Consider the following 11,931-nt stretch of genomic DNA (forward strand, 5'->3'; position numbering starts at 1 on the left):
TCTAGCTGGCTAACAAGATGCCTGCAAGGAGGTTTCCTCCACTGGAAATGACCCCATTCAGCTCCTGAATTTGGCCACTCGGTTCTGTTCTGGACATTGGATCCCTCATTTTAAGCAATGACTTTGGTGAGAGGAGAGAGGGAAGGAATCTTAGAATTTAAGAGGGATTTCTAACACCAGAGAAGACCGAAGGGGCCATTCAGGCCTTGGATTTTGGGTGCACCCATGAGGCTGCCTGGGTCAAAGGGGATTAAAATGAGGATTTATTTGAAATTGTCCACCTGGAAATGGACTGAAATGAGTCTTGCAGGACTGATCTGTCCCCTTTTGAAAGAAACCTCTCAAGGGGGAAAGCAGCCATGAGAGCAGGAGGGCCAGAGCCTGAAATTATGCACGGACAATCAAGGATCTAAATCTTAGGCCAAGCCAGGAATTCTCCATATTCAGGGCTTCCTGGCTCAGGACAGGACATAATTCTGCATTATTCCTTGTATTTTTCCATTCACTGGACTGGTTTCCAAGGCTGCAGCTCGAAAACTCCCTGGGGAGCCAAGAGGGAGGAAGAAATAAATCCCCTGCCTTTCCCTTCATCATAGGGGGGAAGAGGCTCCTCTGCAGGGCTGGGAATGATCCCGTGAAGAAGGACTTGGCTCCAAGTTTCAGAGCTCCAGATTTGGAAATTAATCTGTGGGAAGCAAATATGCTTTTCTTGCTGAAAGGAAACAAGGCTGAGATGTGGTGATGAAAGAAGGAGCAATCCAAAAACGTCCAGTTTGCAGGCTTCGGCGGCGGCAGAAATCCGTGATCGTGTGTGGTTCCTGCTGCACTCACTGCCAAAATGCCTCCAATCCAGTTGGATCTGGAGGATATGGTTGCCCCATAGAGGCAACCGAAGAGGGAGGAGATCCAGGCAGGGGCTTGGGAGTATCGAAAAAACCCCTCCTCAGCTGGCTAAACTCCTTTTTACCTAGGCGGTGGAGCGGTGGTCAGCAATGGCCGCCACAATGAAGTCTGCAGCCGGGTAAGATTGTGCAGGAGGAAGTTGGGGAAAGTGAACGTTTTTTGGCTGAACTGGGACAACAAGGAACTTTTAAAAACCCTGGAATCTTAATTGCTTGAATGATACATTGTTTCCTAAGAAGATTGGAAAGCGATGGAAGAAAAGTGAAAGTGAAAGTTATTTTTTCTCACTCTCCCTCCCTATGGAAATAGCTGATGGAAATCGGAAAAACCTGCTTGGGTATAGAAGGTAATTAAATTTTAAACTTAAAGCCAAGAGGATAAAGATTTCTGAACATTGGAATTAAAAAGTAAAACTCTTTTTGCTATAGTGGGAGGGAAGAGGTAAAGAATTTATTTTAAGATTGTATTGAAGGAGACTGCTTGCAGCTTACAAGATTAGAAATAAATGACAATAAGACTTCTAAAAATTACTTTTGGACTGTGTAATTGAACTTTACCCCAGGAAGAAAAAATACAAAAGGAAGAAAGTGCTAAATGAAACAATTTGTTCTGATTTGGATTGCTTTATGACTTTTGGATTTTTGGGAACTATTACTTGAAGGATTAAAAACATTTGGGTTGTGCTTAAGGGAAAAAAAAGAAAAATGGCACTATTGGTTGAAGAATTGCAAATGGAATTTCAAAAACTAAAAGAAGAGGAACAAGAAGGCTTGGGCTCTTCTGGATCTATTTTTTCACTTTTCAGAAATGGCGATTTCTTCCTACCAAGAAATACAACAACAAGAAGGCTGGGATGAAGGAGAAGAAACCAACTTTAATGGCCAGACAATCTCACTTGGAGAAGAAAAGAGAAATGGGGGAAAGAAAATGGAGAATTCAGAACTTAAAAAAGCAACCAAGAAAGGGAAAATAAGATGAAAAATTGATACAATGTCAGAAAGCAACAGAAAAGAGAAATACAACAGAGAGGGAAGATTAAGAGAGTGGAGTTTGAGAGAAGGGGGGGTAAAAAGGCTAGAATTGATAAGAAAGGAAGGGGAAAAGGAAAGAAAAGGCATAAAGTTTTAAAAGAAGATGTTAAAAACAGGTTTTTTTCAGAGATAAAGGGTAAACAATAATTTAAAAAATGATTCTGCAAAAGTACATAAGATTGTATTGTAGATATTAGTATTTGAAATTGAGTTAGAAAACTGAAATATTATATGAGTTAATAGTGCATTAAAGGGAACGTATAAAAATGTTTAAGATTTAACAATGGAGTTTAACTTTCAATGGAATATTGTCTTTACTATTTTATAAACTTAATTCTCTTTTTTTCTTTGTTTTATTATTCTAAAATGTGATACTTAGAATTTACTAAGCAGAATCAGCATGGAAAGTATGTATTATTTTAAGCGTTAAATTTAGGGGAAAGAAAAAATATTGTCATACTTCAACCAGTGATTACAGGAGAAATATTGTACTAGAAAGAAAAGAAAAATAGATAATTGAAAGAGAACGGACAAAAGATACAAGTATAATTATTTAAACTGAGATGAAATAAATAAATTAGAATTAAGAGAGTGAATGAAGGGAGAAAATATATAGAAAATATAGAATGTTGAATAAGATATGAAATAGTATATTAAGTGAGCATGAACTTGATTTAAGTCTGTATAAAAAGATGTTACCCGGAGTAAGCCGCTTTCCAAAAAGAAGTTTTATGTATTTATGTTTTGTGTCTTGTTTGTTTATCAAAACGTTAGAAGAATGTTGGAAGAGAATAATGAAATTCAAAATAACACAGATGGATATAATGAATATATACAATTTAAGGCAAAAGAAATATAATTGAATAGAAGGAAAGGGAGAAATAGAGAAGTTGGGAAAATATATGAAGTTGAACAGATAAGATGAATATGCATATTAAACTGTGCTGGTATGGAAATGTGATAATTTGAAACTATTCTGTCTTTAAATAAAATGTTCTATTCGTTTTCTTTAGAAAAGATGTCCTACATTATTATTCTATGTTTGTTTGTTGGTGTATTGTTTTTTAAAATTAATAAAATTTGTTTTGTTTTTAAAAAAGAAGGAGCAATCCTGCCTACTTCATGCCCAGGTTTCCTGCCCTCCTGAAAGAGCCCCCTGCAGATGGAGACCCGCAGTGGGCTCAGGGTCCCTTCCCAGAGAGCCAACACTCCCCCGGGTCTCAGGCTGGGTCTCCTCTACGCTTTTCTGGGGCACATTGGGCCATTCGAGGGGAGTCAAGGGCCCACCCAACCCCCCAAAATGGGGGAGGCAAGTGGGGTGGTGGTCCCAAAACAGCAGCTGCATCAGACCGAAACAATCCCCAAAATTGGAAGTTGCAGCCTGAGAATGAAAACCAACCTGATAGCAACCTGTCCATCCCTGAAGGTCCTGCAGTGAATATGGGAGACAACCTTCCTTCCTCCCTGGACCTTCCCCTCATCCACCCAGGGTCCCCACCCAAATCACCCTGGATAAAAAGACCCTGGTTGCAACTGGAGCCATGTGGGATCTCCTGCTTGGCCAGGACACGGAGGGTGCAATGGCTCAATGGGTGGCCTTTCTTTTTGCCCATCTTCAAGGAGGTTAATACTCCAACCCTGCACCTGTGTGAGGCTGGGGGTTCTCTACTTCCCACCCCACCCCATTCTGCTGCTTTCCTGGCTGGGGGCTGGAGGGTCCCCTCGCTCTGGCAAAACCCCCAGGGGCCTCAGGCAACAGAGGTGTTGCGATATCATGACACATCAGTAGGAAGTCACGTACACAGAAAACCCAATACACATACAATACACATATAGGGCAACACTATTGGAACAGCAACGTGTAAAACGTGACTTGGCTATAGCATATTACCATATATGGCAATATTCCCTATTCCTGTCTAACCTCCTCATGTGTAACATAACCCCCCACCCCACCCCGCTTGCTGCACAATAAAAGAGAGGTGCGTAGTACTATCTGGGCTTCCTCTCACCAAAAGAAACCTTTGTGTCGCTGTCATCTTTGCCACTAAGAGGAGCCCGCCCAGACAGTCTGCCTGGGTGCAGGTCGTCAGCTGACTGATTCATCCCAGCAGTGGGACCCGCAACGCATCAACTGGTGACCCCGACATGATCGTCTCAATGATACGTCCCTGACAAAGCGTGATTCTTGTCTAGGAATGCGCTTCCTTCACTTCTGTACTACGCACCTGGAATAGGCTCGCGCATCGTAAGTATGGGCTCCTCACTTTCTCAAGTTCAACTCAAGCATAGGGATGAACTTCTCTTTTTAGTGAACAAGGCAAATTATTTGCAAAAGGCTAACGGCACAAATGTATATCCTCTGTCAAAAAAGTATTTGGATGATTTTTTGAGTTATGTCCAACAACATTGCCCCGCGTATCCCGCAGAAGGCACTCTTAAACATTCCTCTTGGGAACGGATGGGGAAATGGATGCATGAACCACCTAGGGCTCCGCCACAGATTATTTGTTCTTGGCGTGCCATAATGGCTGCCCTTAATATTCTCTTTCCCGATGATTCTATCCAGTCTTCCTCAGACCCACCTTCCGCTGAACTCTGTCCTGTTGCTGCCTCGGCACCTCCACCCTACTCCACCCCATCCCTTGACTCTTCTCCGAATCCCTCTTCTCTGTTGCCTCCTTCCTCCATGGCGACAGATCCTCCTGTCCGTAATGCCTTTCAATCGGCTTTGGCGGAAGGAAAGCTATCTGCAGATGATCTTTCTTGTTTCCCTATGATTCTTCAAACCCCCGCTGCTGGGGGTAATCCTGTCCCTTATTATACTCCATTGGACTGGGCTTTGCTAAAGGAATTAAAAACTGCTGCTTCTAAGTATGGCATTGACTCCCCATATACCCGCCAACTTTTAGCCAACATTTCTATGCATCATCTGGTTCTTGCTTCAGAGTGGAAAGCTATTGCTTCTATGCTTCTCTCTCCTGCTTCACTTGCCACCTGGCACAATGAATTTCACCTCAGTATTAATGTTGCTGCTGCAGCCGGACTACCAGCAGGAGTTACTCTTGATCATCTCTTATGCCAAGGTACGGTGCAAAACCCTGCACAAGAGATCACTATGGGAGCGGGGGGGTACCCGATTATGAGGGAAGCTGCGCTAAATGCCTTCAAGCGGCTCCCTAACACCTCTCAACCTACCCATTCTTTTACTTCTATCCTTCAAGGGCCCTCTGAACCCTATACCTCCTTTATTGATTGTCTCACAGATGCCATTAGCAGGCAGGTGGATAATATTGCCACTCAGAGCGAACTTCTCATGCGTTTAGCTGTTGCTAATGCTAATGTGGACTGTCAGAAAATTCTCAAGCCCCTTCAAGCCTTGCCAACTCAAAATCTTGCGGATTTTATTCGCGCGTGCCAGGAAGTAGGCACGGAATCTCACCGCACTGCGGCTTTAGCTTCAGTTCTTTCTTCTACTCTTGCTTTGTCCACCTCTCGCCCGAAGGGAAATTGTTATAATTGCAGGAAGCCTGGCCATTTTTGTTCACAGTGTTGTGCTCCAGGTGGCAGCCCCACGTGGGCACGGCCAGCCCCCCGGTTCTAAACCAAAAACTGTGTGCCCGCGCTGCCGCAATGGTTTCCATTGGGCCAGCCAGTGTCACACCAATCCCCGCCCAGCTCAGCAACAGCCGGAAAACTAGTTTCGGGGCCAACAGCTAGCCCCACTCCAAAGGCTGTACCTACTTCCTTGCCAGTTCTTCTATCCGAATCTATTGTCTATGAGGATCCTGGATCTGTTGTCACCCTTCCTCTGACAGTAGCATTTCCTGTCCCTTCACAGCACCCTTTGCTGATTATTCCTAACTCCACCCTGACTATTGAAGGAGTGGTGGCAGCCCCGTTCCTCTATGATGATCAATCTTTAGCGAATCTTTCCCTGGCCTGCATAGGGGACCGCCCCTTCTCAATGGCCAAGGGTTCTATTGTTGCCACCCTTATCATTCTTCCTCCCCCTTCTGATTTGTTAGCTTTGGATTGCCCAGTGGAAGGAAATAAGCCTATGATGACCATCCAATTAAATGGTCGTCTCTTTACAGGGTTGGTTGATACAGGCGCAGATGTTTCCGTCATCCGTACCTCTGAGTGGACCCCTACCTGGCCAACCAAAGAATCCCCCTCTGTCCGGGGAGTCGGCGGTATTCAAACAGCAAAGGTCAGTTCTAAGTGGCTTTCTGCCACTTCTGCTGGCGTCTCCACTACTGCTTACATTCAACCTGTCATCCTTCCTCTTCACGTTAATCTGTGGGGATGGGACCTTCTCTCTCAATTTCATGCCACGCTAACCATTCCTTAGCCAATGGCAACTCTTACGCCTCTTGTTTGCATTTATGGTGCCAGAATATAACAATGCTAAACCTACTGCTAGATATCAGTGGAAAGTTTTACCTCAGGGCATGCTGAATAGCCCAACTATGTGCCAATATTATGTAGACTAGGTTCTCACCCCCTTTCGAGAGAGCCACCACTCATTTTTAGTATATCATTACATGGATGACATCTTGATAGCAGCTGAAGGGCCAAAAGGCACCGTACAAAAAACCATTCCTGAACTCACACAGCAACTCACCGCTGCAGGACTTCATGTAGCGCCTGAGAAGATACAAGCCCATTACCCCTTCCAATATTTAGGCCATAAACTCTTATGATCTACTGCTTCACCAGATCTTCCTCTTATTAATCTTCCCCCTAGCCCCACACTGGTGCAACTCCAACAGTGTTTAGGTACTATCAATTGGGCCAGACCTTTCCTGTCCATCTCTACTAATGATCTTTCCCCATTATTTTCAGCTCTTACTGGCTGTCAACAGCCAGCCCAGAAAATTCCACTAACCAAAGGACAGAAAGATTGCCTAACCAAAATTAACCAAGCCTTAAGAGAACAGTGGGTTGACCGCATACACCCAGATGTACTCGTTTCTCTAGCCATCCTTCCAATATGTGTTCTTTTTTACAGCCATATTATTACAAGTTGTTTCCTCCCATAGGCGTATTGCGATCATTGAATGGTTGCACTTACCACACACCCCTCGTGCAACAATTACCGCAAAACCCATGCAAATGGCGCTATTAATTCAAAAAGCCCTCATGGGTATAGAACCCAGCATTGTATATGTTCCTCTCAAATTACATACTTGGGAACAGCTCTTTCAAAATTCAGAGGATCTCCAATACGCATTAGATGATTGGGTTGGATCAGTATCGTGTCATTTGCCAGCTGATCCTCACATTCAAATTATAAAGACTGTACCCATCACTTTTCCTTCACCCCTCTCCACACAACCTCTCTCTGAAGCTTTGACCATCTTTACTGATGGTTCCAAGACCATTGGTACCTGTACTTGGCTGGAAGATGGCCAATGGCATTCCTGTCGTACAACTCTTCAGACCTCAGCCCAAAAATCAGAACTAGCGGCCGTCATCTTAGCCTTGGAAAAATTTCCTCACATCCCAATCAATCTTATCTCTGACAGCTTGTATGTCACTCAAGTAGTATTTCACATATATGGCTCTTATCTTTCCCCCTCTGTGGAGACTTCCCTTTTAAAACTGTTCTCTTGCTCACAGCAACTTATTACTGCTCGTCAACACCCTTTTTTTATTGCTCACATTCAGAGTCACCAGCACCTCCCGGGTTACCTCTCCGAGGGAAATGTCAGAGCCGATACTGCTTGCCAACAGGTTTTTGCTGCTCAAACACAACCTGCCCCCTTAACGGCAGGAGAAAGTCATGCTTATTTTCATCAAAATAAAAAGGCTCTGGTCAAACAATTTGGCATTACCATGGCTGAAGCAATTGCTATCATCCAACAATGCCCCACATGCAGTCTCCAAGCGAAAGCTATCCCTCAAGAGGTTAACCCCAGGGGACTTCAGGCATGTGATACGTGGCAGATGGATGTTACTCAATATCCTCCTATTGCCCCATGGAAATATCTTCATGTTACTATTGATACTTATTCAGGATTCATATTGGCCACGCCCCAAAGGGGCAAAAATGCAAAACAAGTAATCAACCACTGTATTCGAACCTTTTCAGTGTTGGGATGTCCAAAAATACTAAAAACGGATAATGGACCTGCCTACACAAGCTCTGCTTTTTCGGAGTTATGCCATCATTGGTCCATTAACCACAAGTTTGGAATCCCTTTCAATAGCCAAGGGCAAGCTATTGTAGAAAGGGCAAACCAAACGCTTAAACAAGCCCTTGATCGGTACACGGGGTCAAAAGGGATTAGCCCCCCCAACCTCCCGACACTGCAAAATCTGTTAAATGTCTGTTTGTATACTCTTAATTTCCTTAACCTCACTGGAAACCCTCCCTCGTCTGCTGTGTCCCGTCATTTCACTAAACCCTCTCTCCCCACTGCAAGACCACTTGTCTATTACAGGCAACTCCCAGATCCAGCTTGGAAAGGTCCTGCTGAAATTATCACTTGGGGGCGAGGCTACGCTGCAATTCAGTTACCTGAAAAAGTTCTCTGGATTCCTGGTCGCTGTGTGCGCCCTTGCCACACCTCCCCACCTGATCAGCCACAACCCAACGCAGACCCTCTGGATCTCCACTGGCTGAAGCTCCATGATGAATAACTGCCTCCTCTTCTTCACTGCATTATTTTCTTCCTTTTTCCTACAAACATTGCCTGCAAGCCCCCTCAATCTACACCAGCCAGTGAAACAAACTTGGAAAATATATGATGCCTATGATCGTGTCTTATTTTCCATCAGCAACACCACTCACCCATACACCTGGTGGCCTACCCTCAAAGCTGACGTCGGACAGATATTGGTAGACCTCACCGCCTACACCAGCATGACCGAGACACCCACACCTTCTCCGGGATTCGTCCATTGCTATTGATTTTATATTTGCCCTGGACATAAGCAGACTCGCAAGAATATTCACGTTTGCAGAGGCCCCGCAGATGCCTTCTGTGCCGCTTGGTCATGTCTCTCCACCGGTTCTATCTCCTGGTCGCCACCAATCAAAGACGATTATATCTTTGCATTCCAAAATGGTTCTTGGCATCAAGCTAATTGCCCCTCAGGGGGCATATGGACTCCATGTAATCCCATATATATTCTGTTTTCAGCGGGAGGGAAAAGGCTGACTACACGGTGGGAGGCGGGTCTTACCTGGGGAATGCGGATTTATGCTGATGGGTACGACTATGGCAATACCTTTACCATAAAACTCATCATTGAGCAGCCCGCTATCCAAGTAGCCCCCAATAGAAACATATCCTTGGTAGAATATCGTCCAGGCCATACAGTTCCCCAACCTTTGCTATGGTTAATAAACTCTAGTTACCTCCTCCTCAATGCCAGCAACCCTGCAATTACCAATGATTGTTGGCTGTGTCTTAATGCAGGCCCCCCTTACTATGAGGCCGTTGGTAGCACCACCAATTTCACTGCCCAAAACTCACCTTCATCTTGTCGTTGGTCACAAGGTACTCAAACCATTGGTAACATTATAGGGACAGGATATTGCCTGGGAAATGTACCTAACACCACAAGTCATCATTGTAACCAGACTTACGTATGGCTCAATGATACTTCAGGGGCACTTTGGAGTCCCGGTGGGAATTTCACTACTGTTTTTCAGAATTTGTATTTTGTTCCGGACAACAATTCATGGTGGGCCTGTGACACTGGCCTCACCGCTTGTGCTCATGGCCCCACCATCACTCAAAGGAATGGTTACTGTGTTCTCGTTTCGATAGTCCCAAAAATAACTTACCACTCCAGCCAAACCTTTCTGCAGGATAACACCAATTTTGCTTGTCCTAAGAGAGAGATAGTCACCACCCTTACCCTTGCTGTATTACTAGGACTAGGAGCTACAGGTGCTGCTACGGGAATTGCCAGTCTAGCAGTTAGTAATAATCAATACCAAACTTTGCGTGCTGATATAGACAAAGATCTCGAACTTCTCGAACAGTCTATTTCTCACCTTAAAACATCTCTTACATCCTTATCAGAAGTTGTTTTGCAGAAAAGAAGGGGCCTTGATCTGTTGTTTTTAAAAGAAGGAGGGCTATGTGTAGCATTAAGAGAAGAATGTTGTTTTTATGCTGATCATACCGGCTTAGTACAAGATTCATTAGATAAACTAAAAGAGCGGTTGGAAATATGCAAAAGGGAAAGGGAAGCAGGTAACACTTGGTACCATAATATGTTTAATTTCTCCCCATGGCTCACAACACTTCTTTCCTCAATTGCTGGACCATTAATATTGCTCCTATTGCTGTGCGCCATGGGCCCTTATGTATTTGGGAAAATAATGCAATTCCTCAAAAAACGACTGGCCATTATTGATACTGAGATTACCAACATAAACATGCTTGTAAGAATAAGGTCCGAGATCAACACTCCAGCAGAAAAAAGGTCTCTACTGGCATTCACTTCGGACTCAGAGGAGAACGAAGATGAATACCCAGAAAAAGGAGACGGCCCTCGCATTCTAATATGCCGGCATGACTTGGACTCGGAGAAGGACTAGATCTTGCAGCATAAAGAATAGAGAGGTATCAAAATAATAAAAACAGAGGAGATGTTGCGATATCATGACACATCAGTAGGAAGTCACGTACACAGAAAACCCAATACACATACAATACACATATAGGGCGACACTATTGGAACAGCAACGTGTAAAACGTGACTTGGCTATAGCATAAGGTTTAGCCATATATGGCAATATTCCCTATTCCTGTCTAACCTCCTCATGTGTAACATAACCCCCACCCCCTGCTTGCTGCACAATAAAAGAGAGGTGCATAGTACTATCTGGGCTTCCTCTCACCAAAAGAAACCTTTGTGTCGCTGTCATCTTTGCCATCAAGAGGAGCCCGCCCAGACAGTCTGCCTGGGTGCAGGTCATCAGCTGACTGATTCATCCTGGCAATGGGACCCGCAATGCATCAGAAGGCTCCCTGGAAGAAGCAACCCAGGAGAGGCAGCCAGTTGCCAGGATGGCGGATGGCTTTGCCCCCTCCGATCCGATTCCCGGTGGTCCTGTGGGCCTTGGGAGGAGATCCCGGAGATTCCTCTTGGAAGGAAGCCAGGGAGAAGGGGGAAAGGCTAGGGAGGGGCAGCCTTTCCTCCTTGGTGCTACGAGAGAGGCCAGGGGTCCTGGCAAGGCTCTCTCCCCAGAGGAGGAGGACCGAGAATGTCAGCCTTTTCTCCGTGTTTTTATGGGGGGGAAATCAAGGATGAAGTCGAGGCCTCTCCTGTCCCTCCAGCCACCCCTGAGGAGCAGGCCAGAAGCCCTTGATTCCCCATGGACCAGGGGAAGAGGCTGCCTTCAGAAGTGGTGGTGGGGGCTCTCTCCCTGGAGGTCTTCCAGGAAGGCCTGGACACTCCTTTGCATGGAATGGTCTGGGGTCTCCTACTTGAGCAGGGGGTTGGAATAGATGGCCCCCAAGGTCCCTTCTGGCTCCATTCTGATGGGATCTTAAGGGCAGGAGCCTCTTTGTCAAAAATGGCTCTGAGGACAACATGGAGTCCTCCACTTACAAACATCTGTTTGGTGACTGAAGTTACCACGGCACTGAGATAAGTGACTTATGACCAGTCTTCATACTAACAATCATTCCAGCACCCCATGGTCACGTGACAAAAACTCAGACATGTATTTATGACACTTTCAGTACCTTGAGGTCATTGGGGTCACTGGAAGACTTGCTTAACGACTGCATGATTTAACTAAACACCACACTCATTTGCTTCACAACCGAGGCAAAAAGCTGGAAGCAGCCTTAGAGGACTGAGGTGAACCCCCAGGTGAGGCCTTCAAGGGTTGCACTGCTGGGCTTCCCACTTTGGAGAGAAAGAGAGAGAGAGAGAGAGACCCTCTTTCCTCTGGTGGAGTTTGAGACGCCCCCAAAGGCCTGCTTGCAACTATTCACACAGTGCAGCCACAATGAGTCCAATT

Source organism: Pseudonaja textilis, unplaced genomic scaffold (genome assembly GCF_049901715.1).
Source record: "Pseudonaja textilis isolate UNSWEBS1 unplaced genomic scaffold, rPseTex1.2 PTEXSCF25, whole genome shotgun sequence".
In the NCBI taxonomy this organism is placed as follows: domain Eukaryota; kingdom Metazoa; phylum Chordata; class Lepidosauria; order Squamata; family Elapidae; genus Pseudonaja; species Pseudonaja textilis.